The sequence below is a fragment of the Mastomys coucha genome, unplaced genomic scaffold (assembly GCF_008632895.1).
Source record: "Mastomys coucha isolate ucsf_1 unplaced genomic scaffold, UCSF_Mcou_1 pScaffold15, whole genome shotgun sequence".
Taxonomy (NCBI): Eukaryota; Metazoa; Chordata; class Mammalia; order Rodentia; family Muridae; genus Mastomys; species Mastomys coucha.
The window spans coordinates 144,649,392-144,665,435 of record NW_022196897.1 but is presented as its reverse complement, the minus strand read 5'-3'; the positions used below and the strand labels follow the sequence as shown (position 1 = coordinate 144,665,435).

The 16,044-nt window shown below is 48.4% G+C and overlaps 1 protein-coding gene across 1 annotated transcript in view; it reads right to left on the bottom strand.

Annotated features, from left to right (window-relative positions):
- Positions 1 to 5,538, bottom strand: part of Ppp1r16b (protein phosphatase 1 regulatory subunit 16B) — a 97,661-nt gene extending 92,123 nt beyond the window's left edge. The window contains exon 1 of the mRNA XM_031372593.1: positions 5,418 to 5,538. The gene's annotated coding sequence lies outside the window, so the exon portion shown is untranslated. The remainder of the gene's footprint in view (positions 1 to 5,417) is intronic.
- Between the last annotated feature and the right edge of the window lie 10,506 nt (positions 5,539 to 16,044).

Here is a 16,044-nt window from a genome sequence, read left to right as displayed (position 1 = left end):
ATTAGATACAGTCACTGACCTCGGAGGACATAAGGTCTAGTGGAGCCAATCTCGGCCTTGATGCTATTAACATTTGTGAGCCGGTAACTTTTTGTTGTGAGGGTCTGTGCTTTGCACTGTAAAATATCCTTTAGCCTCCCTGGTCTCTAGGCACTAGAAGCCAATCACTTCTCTCCTCCACGTCCCTCCTAGCTGGTTCTGACTGACAAAGACATCTCTAGACATGGGCCAAAACTGTTCGCAATTGAGAACTATAGGTCTAGTGGATAAAACAGAAGATCAGGATCTGCAAAGATAGTTAGGCTGTTGAGAATGCTGTTTGCCCTGGAAGAAGATCCAGGTTTGATTCCCAGCACCCACATGCTAGCTCACAACCATCTGTAACGCCAGTTCTAGGGGATTCCTATGCCCCTTTCTGACTTCTAGCACCAGGCACACAAGTGGTACACACATATAAGCAGGCAAATACTCAGGCACACAAATTCAAGTAAATAAGAAAAAAAAACTAAATAATTTGAAAAGAAAATGAAAAGAACAATGATTGTTATGTAACTCTAAGTATGGTACAAACAGAGCCATGGAAGAAAATCTAGTAGATATTATACCAAGATCATATACAGCTTAGAAGCCACATTATGTATAGGGGTGCATCCCTATAACTCCATCACCCAGGTTGAAATAAGAGAACTGGGAGTCCAAGGCTAGCCTCAGTACATAGTGAGAACCCCCCCCACACACACACACAAAAGCTTAGAAACCCATCACTTTACATAAGATCAAAATCCTTACGAGAACTCAAAATGTCTTATATGTGTTATATATATATATATATATATTATATGATATATATATATATATATATATATATATATATATATTATATGTAGTCTGTGTTCCCAGGTGAAGAAATTGGGGGGGCCCAAGGAAACAGAACCATTGTCCAAGGTGCAAAAACTAGTGGAAAGCAGAATCAAAACTCAAACCCTGAACTTAAACTGCGATCATGGAAAAAGAACAGTTAAGCATATGTTTGAATGTCTCCTGTCTATAGGCAGGACCTATAGTCACATGATATTCTGAGCAGTCATCCTAAAAGAATTGTTCCTCCCTGGGGCCACCTTGGGGCTTGGTCACCACCTGTCCTATCAATCAAGCTACAAACTGCCCGCATCGAAGCACATCTGTGGGACTCCAGTGGAATGCCATCCTGGATTCTGAGACATCCAGGAACACCTCCCCCCACAGTCACCTGCACTCAGGAATTTCCCAAAAAGTCAGGGCAGGTTCCAAGAGCATACCATAGGGTGACCCACCTCTAAGGAGCCCACTGCTCAGCACCAAGGGGCACACAAAGTCAGAGAAAACAAATACTGTGCAGCCAGCTTAGAGATTTACAAAAAGCATACAGGAAAACACACAACATCTTTTTTTTTTTTTTCCTTCAAGGGCTCATCATGCAGCCCAGGCTGTCCCTAAATTTGCTATCCTCCTGCCTCCACCTCCTGAGTGCTGAGATTACATACGTATCCAACCATGCCCAGCTGGCATAGAGCATTTTTGAAGACTTTGGCATGGGAGGACCATGTCAAGCAAAGGGAAGGAGAGAAAACATTATGCTTGCTGGAAGGGACCAAGAAGGAATAGAGAGAATCTTTCAGAATAAAAGCAGCCCCACTCTTCCTCCCGTGCAGAAATTAATCTTGCTCTTTCTTGGTTACTCCAGTCAGGCAACCTTTTGCAGAGAACCTCCTGACAAGGCTACGGGTCAGCGAACGTTTAACCATGCACAGCCTCTGGCAGGATGACCTCTGACTCCTTCCCTGGCCTTCCTACCGGGACCTGCATCCCACTGTTGACTGGGTTCCAGCAACTCCCACCCACAGCTCACCAAAGCCATCCAGAGCTTTCCAGCCTGTACACACGCAGTTCCCCGTGCACGGGTGCCCACCCCTCCATTACGCACCACCTGGAAAATTACCACTGAAGAGATCGAATGTGCTCCCACAATACATGTAGCCCACCTGTTATTGGTAATAATAGACTAATAATAATAGCAACTAACATCTGTGAACACTTATTCATCCAGGGACAGCCCTGAGCTAAATCCTTACCCACAGTATCTATCTCTTCTGCTCACTTTACCACCGGCAGGCAGCTTACCTGCATATGAGGGAAAAGATTCTGTCCGCACAGTATGGTGGCTCAAGCCTGGGGCCTCCTGTGCTCTCAGTTCCCACTTCTTATTAAAGAAGCTTTGACCACACCAGACCCTCTGTCTGCAGGCTTGCCTCTCCCCTGAGATGAGAACCCCAAGAACTGCCTTGGGTATGGCAACCCCTTGCTAAGCACAAGGTATGTACAAAGGATCCTGGAGAAGGGGGTCCTGCCGAACCCTAATTCCCAGGACATTGCTCAGGAGACAGGCTAAGAGGCTCTCTCTATCCCAAGAACTGAAGGCAGAAGTATGAATTCCCTGTGGCAGGGGAGGAGGCGGGATCGATGAGAGCCCAAAGAAAGAAAGAAACAGAGGTGTTACTAACAAGAGTCACTTCCTGCCTGCCTTCCAGCATCCCCCACTAAGCCCGTCCATGTTTTATGGTCTCCCGAGGTCCTTAGAGCCCCGTGGAAATGACCACGGTGGGATTCTTATTACCCAGAAGAGAAAGGGGGAGGGGCTGGAAAGCGCTTTACGCGGAGTCCCAAGGCTTTTTCAGTTTAGAGCTCTGGTTTCATACTGCTTCCTCCGGTTTTGATACTTTTGGCTGCGATGGGCTTGTGCTTGCTTTCCCCTCCCCCCCTCCCCCCCAAGGCTGATCTCTAAGATGTGTTGAGACAGGGGCTGTCCTGGTCTGGAATGTCCGTTGGGACCCACTGTTTACCATAGCATAACAAGCATGCTGGGGGTTGGGAACACAGGGTGCTGGCATGGGAGAGGGGTAAGGTCCGCAAGAGAGGGTGTCTTAGGGGATCAAAACCCAGCACCTGAATCCAGGCCACCTTTGCAATCTGCTGCCCCGTGTCTACTTGGTTGCTGTGGGTTAGAACAAGTTCCCTGAGGCTCTAGAACTGGGTTTTCACAAGACAGGACAAGCTGTTGACTCAAAGGTGCCCTATAGGAAACTTCTAGCCTTAAAGAACACCACTTCCCTGCCTCAGCTTCCCCTGGCTCTGTGACTCGGGCTCATGAAAACACCAAACAGCAAGATTAGCATTTAACCTCTGTTTCTCTGCCACTCTGGCTCCCGGACTCCATGAACACAGAGTACAAAGTCTGTGTGGGCACCAAACACTGGCCATACTTATCTGGTACTTCCAGAAAGTCTAGACTTGGCTGAATTGTCCCATCACAAGGGGACTTCCCAAGGGGTCTGTGGCACCTAAGACACCAATGAGGATCAGCCTGAAGCTGTGAAAGAGGTTTTCTTAAAGGAAGCCATTCCAAAGGCTGAGAAGAGCTGGGGGAGGGGGGAGGGGGGTGGTTGATAAGACTCCACTTGACAGAGTGGTCTGTTGTCATATTGCCCACAGCATCCCAGGGACTGGGGCAGAGAAGATGGGATTTGGGTGACAGGTGGGAGAGAAGGTGGTGAGAACGTGAGTGGGAAAGGCCTTGCAAGCAGGCAGCACGCTGGAAGGAGTCACCGGTCCCTACCGCCTCCTACAAGCTGGCTCTTTGTGACATAACTGAGTGAGGGAGGAAAAGTGGAACCCCACATCCCAGCCCCTGCAGAACCACCCACCGAGACTCTACTTCTGCACCTGGCTAGGGGACACGCCCCGCTCAAACCCTCACTGAAGGCTGGTTTGCCCAGCAGGGTCATCCTCGATGCTCCCGATGCACTAAGAGCTTCGCGTGAGGCCTTTCTCAATTACCCTACAGCCACTATTCACCCCACTTTCTTAAGAGATCTGTGGTGATGGGGAACCGAGTGCGGGGCCCGCGAGCAGACAGCAAGTGTTCAGCTGAGCTGTGCCGAGCTCAGCCTGGAAGGAAAGCTCCCTCCCCACGGAGGTCGTTTCTCCTCCGGTACCTGACTGGCTGCAGGAAATGGCAGGATAAGGAGCACAAACAAGTCCCCCACACACACTCCACCCCCGAGGGCCCGGGGCGACCGCCAGCCCCTTCCCCAGATAGCCTGGAGGGAAACGGCGCCTGGCACTCTCGGACTCCGGGTCCTCCACAGAGGGCGATTCACAGGCCGCACCTGGTGCTCCCGGCCGCCAGGAGCTGGTGGGCGCCTCTGACAGCAAGAACAGGAGCCCTTTATGAGCAGTGTAATCACATGGGCGCACAAGCACCGGCTTTCCGTTCTGGGAAGCGCTGTGCAGCCTCATCGCTGTCCCCTCCACCCCACCCCCGGCTCTTCAGATTCCAGGGGAGCAGAGGCTCCCAGGCCTAGCCAGTAGTGGTGGCGCCCCGCTGGCTTGCAGAGAGGGCCGTAGTCACAGCTCACCTAGACCCGATTATCCACCCGGGACTGGAAGCTGCATCAGCAACATCTTCCGTGAAGCTGGAGGCAGGGCTGGGAGGGGAGCGCAGAGGAAGAGAGTCTGCATCCGCCACGGAGGCGGGTAGGAGCGCCTCCCGCTCCTCGCTCCCACCCGGGGCGATCAGGGCGCTCCGCGTGACCTTGTGGGAGACCCCTCAGTCGACCTCTGGGGTAGGGCTGCGCCGTTTCTGCACGCCTTGGGCGCTCGGGGGCGCTGCTCCCTGCAGGAGCAGATGCGCGGGACTCGCGAGGAGTGGACCGCTCCGGGCGCGGGGACCCGCAGCTCGCGCCCAAGGCGGCGGGCGGAGAGGCCGGGAGCATCCCTTCCGGGGAACCACAGCGCCGGGGGCTACCGGGACAGACCCACACGCTCTTGGGATGGAGATCCCGCACTGGGTCGGGTCTGCCCGCGGGGACGCCTGCCCCGGGGACTTTTCCCACCCCCGGAGCAGCGCTCTCAGCGCGCTGCCGCTGCCTGCCCAGACCAAGAGCCGCCACGCGAGGGGGCGGCGCCCCCATGCCCGGCTCGTAGACCGCGTGCCCAGGGCGTCTGATGTTCTGTGGTTTCACCATCCAGCCTCGTAACCCTGGCAGACAGTAGCCCAGACAGACCACGGACCTCACATCGCACCCCCCCCAAATCCAGCCATCGCAGCCCTAGCCAACAACCTGCCCATCCTCTACACCCAGCCTCCCCTTCCGAGAGCGAGACGTGGGAGACTGTGGCCCAACTCCCGGCCCCGTACCCTCGGTACCTTCCCAGCACATCCCACCGCTACCGCCACGGGCCTCCCCCCTCCCCAATTATCTTAAGCCACCCTCCCCTGGCCAAGACACCCCTCTCCACCATCCAGACTGGAAGTGGCCGAGACACCTGCCCGCCGGATCCGCAGAGAGCAGAGAGGAATGCGGCGCCGCTCAACTCACCCGCTCTCTCGAGCCCTGCCCCGGGCGGCTCCCAGCCCCGGCTCGATCCGCAGGTCCCAGAGCCGCAGCTGGTGGTGCGGCGACAGAGCCAGCTCGGCTGGGTAGCGAGCCACCGCGCCGCCTCTTGACTCCTCCCCTAAGGCGGAGCCTAAGCTCCCGGGGAAAGGGGCGGACCCGCGCATCCCCAAGGGGCTTGTCACCGCGCAACAAGAAGGTCTAGGTCTTAGCGTCCTCGGGATGAAGACCCCATTACTGAGCTGCAGGAATTTGGAAGCAGCTGAGACACAGCCAGGCTTTAGAATAGTTCTCTTTGACTGTGCCCCACCCCTAACCTCCAGTACAGACAGTGAGAAGCCAGGGTGGTACTTTATTCCCATTTGACAGATAGAGCTAGAGAGGCCCAGAAAGGGATAATAACTTACCTACAGTAGCACCGAATGGGGTCAGTGCCCGGAAGTCGACTTCCCACGTTAAGCTTGATTCTGAAGGCTCTACAAACATCGCAAACTTGGCCAGGCCTTATCTAGAGGGCAGGACTATAAAGATGGGTCTTTCCGCTGAGAAAAGGCAACAGACCATGGCCTGTGACTGACGTGGACACCAGTCACTCTCTTTCGTTCAGAGAAGAGGGGAGGTGAAGAGAAGGAAGGAAGTGGCCTAGGCTGATGTCTGTCACCGGCTGAGGTGCAGAGCATCTAGACCCAGCTGCTTCTTTGGGGTTTCTTGCTAAGAACAAGACCCAAACACCCCGGCTTTCACTTCCGGCATGTAACCTCGGGCGGCTGGGCAGAAGACCCTGCAGAGCGTGCCTTCCCTCGAAGGCAATGGGTTTAACTCTGTTTAATCTAATTTTGAAAGTTGCTCCTTTAAATTGCTTCTCCCTCCCCACCCCAACCCCGCCCCCAGGGAGAGGGGAGAAAGTGGACAAAGAGAAAGACCCCTTCCCAAACACTCTCTGGAATCCGCATTCCCTGAAAGCTGACTTTAGAACAATGGGGTTCTCTTCTCCACAAAGGGCTTTGTTCCTGCACTTTCCCAGCCTACAGATTAGAGCCAGAGGCACCCAGGGCTGACCAGCTGGGGAAGCAGACAAGGTCCACAGTTTAGATCTCAGGAATCCTCTGTAATCCTGTTTGAAAGACTCAGGGATAGAACTCATAGAGCCAGGAGCACTGGCTAGGTGTACTGATTTCTTTTTTATTTTCTTTTAAGACAGGGTCTCACTAAGCAGCCCTGGATGGCTCAGAACTCACTATGTAGATCAGGCTGGCCTTAAACTCAAGAGATCCGGTGGCTTCTGTCTCCTCAGTGTTGGGATTAAAGGCATGTTGTGATTAAAGGCGGGGCCTCACATCTAGCCATGGAAGCCCTAGCCAACAACCTGCTTGATTTCCTATTTGCTGAATACACTCAGTTACTTTTCTTGGAGGAGCAAAAACCCTGTGGGTTGGGTAAGGAAATATAGCTCAGAGGATAGAGTGCTTGCCTAGCAGGCAGAAAACTCTGGGTTCAACCCCCAGTACCCCGTGTGTGCACCAGTACCCCATGCGCACACCAGTAACCCATGTGTGTACGGGTCCCCGTGTGCGCACTAGGACCAGGTGTGATAGCAAACTCATGTAATTCCAGTTCTCAGGCACACGTATGAATTTGAGGCCAGCCTGTGACACATGAGACCTTGTCTCAAAACCCACCTCAGGTTGGGTCCTTCAAAGTCTTCCCCAAGTCTGAAGTCCCCTTTCCTACGCCTGAGGCTCCCCCTCAGTTCATTAATAATCCAGTTGTGAATGACGCTGTTTCTGGAGCAATTAGAGACAGCAGAGCAGGTGGGTAAGGCTTAGAGTGAAGCTTAAAATAGCCCAGGGGGGTCATTGTTCTCGGCAGAATGTTTCCATCAAGAGCTGTGGGCTGAGTGGGAGGGAAACCATCTATCTCTTCTAGGCACACACTGAACTTAGAGCCTGGGTCCCGGAAACCAGGGGAGGGGGTACCAAATCTGTGTGTTGTACAGTCCACTGGTATCTCTCACAGTGTAGACACCCAAAGGGAAGGCATACTGTGCTCAGAGGACCGCTGCTTTCTCATTTCAATCCTACTAAGAAGCAACAGCAATCGAGCCAATGTGGTAAAACTGTAAGGACACGCATGCAGACAAATGAAACGAAACTGAGACTTCAGATCGAAGGTGTTGCATCTGCAGCCCCCTTTCAGAGTGCCAAGGCAGCTCAGTGGAGAAGGAATAGTCTTTAATAAATGGCTCCGGGAAAACTGAGCCACGTGCCAAAGGATGAAGCCTGACCCCCTACCTCACACCACAAACAGAAATAACTTAATATGGATCAGAAAACTAACCTACTTGCTTCTGGAGTTTTATCCTATACAGTTTTACTCTATAGCTCAGGCTAGCCTGGAACATGTTATCTGGCCACAGCTGGTCTTGAACTCTTGATCTTCCTCCCTCCTTTTCAAATTCGAAGGTACAGACATGCACCACTACTCCTGGCTCCCAGACCTACCAACTTTCATCTCAGACTTCAGCCTATACAACCAAGCAAAACAAATCTCTGTGATTTAAGCCATCAGTCCAGGATATTTTGTTATGGCAACCGTAAGTCCACCAATAATGGCCTACAGAACAGGAGGGAGTATCTGGGAAGGGGTTTATATCTAGACTATATAAGGAACTCTTAGAGATCAGTAATAAAAAGGGAACTCAGTTAAAAACAGGGCAAGGAGGCACCACGTAGTGCCTGCCACATGCTTATAATCTCAGGATTTGAGAGGTAGAAGCAGAAAGACCAGGAGTTCAGGGTCACTGAACAGCGAAGTATGAAGCCAGCCTGGGCTACATAAAAGCCTGTTCCAAAATACAAGAAAGAAAGAAAGAAAGAAAGAAAGAAAGAAAGAAAGAAAGAAAGAGAGAGAGAGAAAGGAAAGAGAGAGAGAAAGAAAAAGAAAAACAAAAGGTTAGACATGTCAGCAGACAATCTACTCATGTGTGAACTGGAGAAAAATGAAAATAAGTATCTTCATTAATACTGGCAAATATTTATACTATCTTTATCTATAACAGCACAACCACAACATGAGGAGCTATATTAAAGGGTTGCTGCACTAGGAAGACTAAGAACCAGTGTGCTGGAGAGATGGCTCAGCAGTTAAGAACTCAGTGCTCTTCCAGGAAACTCAAATTCAGTTCTAAGCTGTGTACATTAAATGGCTCACAACTACCTGTATCTCCTGTTCCAATAGATACAACACCCTCTCCTGGCTTCCAAAGATATCCACATACACATGGGTAACTACCACACACACACACACACACACACACACACACACACACACACTTATCTGTATCGCAGCAATTGATATGTATGCAAGAGGATTGTATGAATAAATTTTTTTAAATTTTTTTAAAAGGTTGGGGGCTAAAGTGTTGGACATGCCACTACATAAAAGAAGTTGCATTGTCTCTGTCTTCATGACCACCAGAAGAGGACACCATTACAGATGGTTGTGACCCACTGTGTTAGTCAGGGTTCTCTCGAGTCACAGAATTTATGGATCGTCTCTAAATAGTAAGGGAATTTGTTGATGACTTACAGTCTGCAGTTGAACTCCCCAACAATGGTCAGCAGCAGCTGTGAATGGGAGTCCAAGGATCTAGCAGTTGCTCAGTCCCAGAAGGCAAGCAGGTAAAGAAGAGAGTGCGAATCTTCCTTCTTCCAGTGTCCTTATGTAGGTCTCCAGCAAAAGGTGTGACCCAGATTAAAGGTGTGTGCCACCACGCCTGGATCTGGGACTTGCTTTGTCCTAGATGACCTTGAATTTAGAGATCTTCTTGCCTTAGTCTCCTGGGATTCATAGCCACTGCCTCAAGATCTCCATGCCAAGATCCAAGTCAGAAACATGTATCTCCCAGCCTCCAGATTAGGATCACAGGTGAGCCTTCCAATTCTGGATTGTAGTTCATTCCAAATAATAGTCAAGTTGACAACCAGGAATAGCCACTACAATCCACCCCTTGTCAACCTGACACAAATAATATCTCATGTCCATGAAACAATAACAAGCCTAACAATGATATAACTATTCTTCATAAAATTGAAAATGCATTTGTAAATTTACAATGGGACAATGTCCCTTGGGAACATTCTTTTAGTATCTCAACTTAAATATCAACTGATGTTAAAGAAATTGGAAGAAAGCACAAATAGATATACAAACATGTTGTTAACAAAATAAGACAGAAGCATTCATAGTATTTTATAATCCTCATTTCTTTTCTCTCTTTTTTTTTTTTTTTTTTTTTTTTTTTTTTTTTTTTGGTTTATTTCGAGACAGGGTTTCTCTGTGTATCCCTGCCTGGCTGTCCTGGAACTCACTCTGTAGGCCAGGCTGGCCTCGAACTCAGAAATCCGCCTGCCTCTGCCTCCCAAGTGCCGGGATTAAAGGCGTGCGCCACCACCATCCGGCTATAATCCTCATTTCTACAACTGGTTACATGGCCTTAGCTGGTATTTATAACTACCTTCCTCTACTACCCATTCTGTATTTCCTCCACCCTCTGCAAGCACCTCAGCAGGTCTTGGCTCTTTTCCTGGAGGAGTCACCCATACCTTCCTTCATTCCTGATGGGTCTGCATCCTTTGTCATCCTGCTTGGATTACGCTGTTGTAATTTCCCATTGACTTTAATCACAGGACATGGAAGTACTAAGAGACGCCCTAAGGGATCTCCTGCACTCCAGACATAATCCTTCTTACCTCCATTGTGGAGAGGCAATCCAGTTTCCCCAAGGTAATCTGAACCTATCACCACTCCTAACACTGTTATTCCTTTCTTAGTCTATTGATTTAAGGGCATTAGAAGCCCAAAATGATCAGGGGGATGTCTGAGCTTCCAGTTCAATGGAATGTTTGTTGTGGCTCCTGGTATGAGCACTTCCCCTTCTGGAACCAAAACTTCTAAGCCAGCAGAACCTAGAGTTGTGGGGACAGGAAGCAAGAATTTTCCTAGAGGGGTCACTAGGTGTGATAGTGAGTCGAACGATTCCCTTTCCCACCCCTTGATCCCTGGACCCATGGATTCTGGATATGGGAGAAACTGTACCATATATCCAACTCTGTTTCAAAGCATATACTGCCTTCTGAAGAGCTCTGCCCCAGCCCTCCATGCTGCTGCCACCTAAATTGGTGCTGTAACTGTGTCTTCAAAAGGCGATTCCATCTTTCTATCAGACCAGCCACTTCAGGTAAGACCAGTGGAGCCCACTGTCTCACTTCTTTGGCTGTGAAGTGAGTTCCTTGGTCAGAAGCAATACTGTGTGGAATGCCATGATGATAGATAAGACATTCTATAAGTCCACAGATGGTGGTTTTGGTAGAAGCATTACATTCAGGAAAGGCAAAGCCATAACCAGAGTAAGTGTCTACTCCAGTAAGAAGAAAACGTCCTTACCACGGAGGAAGTGGCCCAATGTAGTCAACCTGCCACCAGGTTGCTGGCTGGTCACTCGAGAAATGGTGCCATATCTGGTGCTCAGTGTTGGTTTCTGTTGTTGGCAGATCTGGCATTCAGCAACAGCTGTAACCAGGTCAGACTTGGTGAGTGGAAGTCCATGTTGTTGGGCTCAAGCATAACCTCCATCTTGGCCACCATGACCACTTTGTTCATGTGCCCATTGAGCAATGACAGAGATGGCTGGGGAAAGAGGCTGACTGTCCACAGAATGGGTCATCCTATCCAATTGATTACTGAACTCCTCCTCAGATGAAGTCACCTTTTGGTGAACATTTACATGGGACACAAATATCTTCACATCCTTTGCCCATTTGGAGAGATCTATCCACATACTTCTTCCCCAGATGTCTTTCTCACCAATTTTCCAATCGTGATCTTTCCAGGTCCCTGACCACCCAGCCAATCCATTGGCTACAGCCCATGAGTCAGTGAACAATTGTACATCTGGCCATTTCTTCTTCCAGACAAACTGTAATACCATGTGTACTGCCAGCAGTTCTGCCTGTGAAGATTTTTCTTCACCTGCATCTTTCAGGGTTGTCCCAGAAAGGGTTTATAATGCTGCAGCTGTCCACTTCTGGGTAATGCCTGCATAACGAGTAGAGCCATCAGTAAACCAGGTTCTAGACTTTTCTTCTTCAGTCAGCTGATCATAGGGAACACCCCATGAGGCTATAGGCACATGCTTGGCAGCAAATGGCATCGTAACAGTAGAAACTATAGATATTTGAATAACTTCTTTATGTAACTTGCTTGTGCCTTCAGGACCTGCTTGGGCCTGATCACATCTATACCACTTGCATTTGATAATAGACTGCTCCTGTGCATATCCTACTTTATGACTTGAAGGGTCTAATAACACCCAGCTCATGATGGGCAGTTCAGGTTGTATAATAACCTGGTGTCCTATTGTCAAATGTTCAGTTTCCACTAAGGCCCAATAGCAGGCCAAGAGCTGTTTTTCAAAGGGAGAATAGTTGTCTGCAGATGATGGTAGACCTTTGCTTCAAAATCCCAAAGGTCTCTTCTGTGATTCACCTTAGGGGCCTACCAGAGGCTCCAAACAGCATCTCTGTTTGCCACTGACACCTCAAGTACCATCAGGTCTGCTGGGTCATATGGTCCAAGTAGTAAAGCATTCTGCACAGTAGCCTGGACCAGTTGCTGGGAATTGAACTCAGGACCTCTGGAAGAGCAGCCAGTGCTCTTAACCGCTGAGCCATCTCTCCAGCCCCTATCTCTTATTTTTTGATATTATAATATAACTATATCATTTACCACTTCCTTTTCTCCCTCTTAACTCTCCATTGTACTTCTTCTTGCTCTCTTTCAGACTCATAATCTCAGTTTTCATTAATTATTATTACATGAATATATGCGCATGTGCATAAAGCAACACATACACATGCATGCACAATACATACATACATATTCCTAAATACAAAACTACCACCTGCTGCATCTGTATAAAGTCACTTGTATGTCTGTTATCAGGGTTGACCCTTTATTAGATGACCAGTTGGTGTGCTCGTCCCTGGGGAAGGCTCCCTCTCTCACCCTCAGCATCCCTTAGTTGCCTGTTGTTCTTTGTGTGGGGCTGAGGCCTCATGAGCTTTTCCCCATCACATTGGAGCATCTATTGCTGTTGTCCTTGTTTAGCACGTGTTTAGGCAGCCATGTTGGAGAGACATAGATGAGATTTTGAAAGCACAATTCTATGGAAAAAGCAAATTGCAGAAGAAACCCTGGTTGGAGACATAGCTTGCTTGTTGGAGTGCTTGCCTGGCATACACCAAGCCCTGGGTTCGATCCCCAGCACCACATAAACCAGACTTGATGTAATCCCAACATTTAGAAAGATCAGAAGTTCAAGGTCATACTCAGCTATACAATTAGTTAGATACTGGAGACCGTGACTCAAAAATTAAAAGAAAGAAAGAAAAAGCAAAAGCAAAAGTAAAATCCACAGAGACAAGAGAGTGGACTGATGCCTCTTCGTCATTACGTCATCACGGTAGTGTGTGGCTGGGGAATCAACAGGGAAGGGCTTTCCTTTTGGAGGTGATGAAATGCTCCTCAATGTTGGGCGGTGGTGGCGCACGCCTTTAATTTCAACACATGGGAGGCAGAGACAGGTGGGTCTCTGAGTTTGAGGCCAGCCTGGTTTACAGACTGAGTTCCAGGACAGCCAGAGCTATACAGAGAAACCCTGTCCCAAAAAAAGACAAGAAAGAAAGAGAGAGAGAGAGAGAAAGGGAGAGAGAGAGAGAGAGAGAGAGAGAGAGAGAGAGAGAGAGAGAGAGAAACAGAGAAGGAAAGAAACAAACAAAGAAAGAGAAAAAGAAAAAAGAAAGAAGAGAAAAGAAAAAGAAAGAAAAAAGATCTTCCTCAGTGGGTTCTAGTGATGGCCACACCACAAAAACGCACTGAAGTCACCCAGTTACATCCTTCAAATGGCTGAATTACATGGCAGGTGAATTATATCACAATAAAGTTGTTTTTCTTTTTTTCTTTTTTTTTTTAAAAAAAGATTTATTTATTTTACTTATATGAGTACACTGTAGCTATCTTCAGAGGGCATCGGATCCCATTACAGATGTTTGTGAGCCACCATGTGGTTGCTGGGAATTGAACTTAGGACCTGTATAAAAGCAATCAGTGCTCTTAACCACTGAGCCATCTCTCTAATCCATTGTGCTAGTTTGTTTGTTCGTTTGTTTTTGTTTTGTTTCTTAGAGCAGCTCTTCAATGCTGTATGCCAGGTATACTCCAAAGCCCTCCTCCTGTCCCTAGGCTGGAGGATCCCAGCCATTCAATACAAGCTCATCTGTGGGTGTTGATAAAGCGTTAGAGCTCAAGGCCAATGAGTGTCATAAGAGGCTACAGAAAATGTTTGAGGACCCAAACACAAATGAGTTGTCTCCCATATGTAACATGCAGCTGCATGATGTCTAGCTCCCCTGCATAACCACCAGTCAATTCGAAGTAGCATGTGTGTTATACAGTATATACATTATGTAAATTACCAATGCAACTCAGTGAATTAACAGATTACTTCAGTGTGAAGTGAGTCCTATAGGCCATAGTGTCTAAAAAAAAGACTTGTTTCCAGCCCCCAAAGGAATTCATGCTGCAAGCCATTTGATTCACTGGTGCTTAATGCTAAGGAGAAAGTGCTGGCCTGGCCTGTTTATTCACTCCCTCATCCTACCTAGCCCGTTCAGTCCTGGGGGCAGCTTAATACAAGCCTGACTAGGTGGTACTAGCTCCTTATGCTGCTGACTCCGGAGATGATGCTGGCCCCAGGCCAGGCTCAAACAACCACAGACACACAGAATGTCCAGTTGCCACGTGGTCTGAAAAGACAGAGGGGATTGGAGAAAAGCATCCCCTGTTGGTGCCCCTGCTCTGGCAGGAGCCAGCTGGGCGGTCCTTTCCTCTTCCCCAGGCCCATTTCCTGCTCTGTAAATCTCCAATTGTACAATATTTTGTGCGTGCATGTGTGTGTGTGTGTTCCCATGTCCTCATGCTTTTGAGGGAAGTGGCTTTTCTCTATGTCTTGAGCCTGCTCCCTGATGCCATTTGCACACAGTAGGACTGTACTTGGGGTGGAGGAATCCCTGGGTGACTCTTACCAATCGATAACCACATTCTATAGGGCTGTATGACAGGGGTGGGTAACGATTGAGGTGGACTCCTGTTTCTATTTCTCCCTAGGTTTGCTTGTTTTCTGAATAAAAGGCTGTGCCGGGTGTGGCAGCACACCTGTCACCCCAGCATTCAAAGCTGAGGCAGGAAGATTACTCCAAGCTCAAGGCCAGCTGGGCTGTATCACTGAGACTCTGTATAGAAACAAAGGAGAAAAGGTCTCCCTGTGTTCCAGGTAAACCTTGAACTTGAGCCTCCCACCTCGGCATCCCAAGCACTGTGGCTACTGATGTGTCACCAAGGTGCCAGCCCCAGGCTCTGCTGCAGGCTGCTACAGACCACAGCAGTTAGAATCACTGGATATTGATCACTGCCTAAGTTCGTTTTCCCCACACTAGGCTGAGCACAGAATGGTTCATGGGAGAGCATTCAGTCCCGGCCTTTGTGGTCTCCCTTCTTCTTTGGGATATGACAGAGACTTAGGGATGTGCATTTAACCAAGTCGAATCAACAACAGATCTTGGCTAAGTCTTTGGTGCCTTGATAGTAATACCTCAGAGCCCCCAAACTCCCTTAGGTGAATAACCATATACAATGCTTATTAAAACGCATCTTGGGCTAGAGAGACGAATCAGCAGGTAAGAGCACTTACTGCTCTTCCAGAGGTCCTGAGTTCAATTCCCAGCAACCACATGGTGGCTCACAACCATCTGTAATGGGATCTGATGCCTTCTTGTGGTGTGTCTGAGGACAGTACAGTGTACTCACATACATAAAATAAATAAATCTTTTTTAAAATGCATTTCTTGGTGCTGGAGAGACAGCTCAGTGGTTAAGAACATCGAATGCTCTTGCTGAGGACCCAAGTTCAGTTCCCGGTACTCACACTGGGGAGCTCACGACCACCTGTAACTCCAGCTCCTCAAAGGATCCAGTATCTCTCACCTCCACAGGCACATGCAGTCATGTACACAACACACACACACACACACACACACACACACACACATGCATATACACATAACTAATTAAAAACAAAATAGATCTTAAAATGTCAGTTCCATTTTATAATAATCAATACAATAATTGATTAAGGGGAAAAGAAATCAATAATAAATGCTAAAACCATTGAATGAAGAATTATTAGATAATTATCATTTTTCACTTATTTCAACACATTTCACAGGGCCCGAGCATGGCAGCACATACCTATTATAATCTCAGCATTTGGGGGCCTGAGGCAGAAAGATCTCAAGTTCAAAACCAGCCTGGGCTACATAGAAGACCCTAGCTCAGAAAACCAAAGCAAAGAAACCCATCTGTCTTAATTAGGGTTTCTACAGCTGCTTTGAAACACCATGACCAAAAAGCAAGTTGAGGAGGAAAGGGTTTATTTGGCTTACACTCCTATATTGTAGTCAGGACAGGAACCCAAACAGGGCAGGAACCTGGAGGC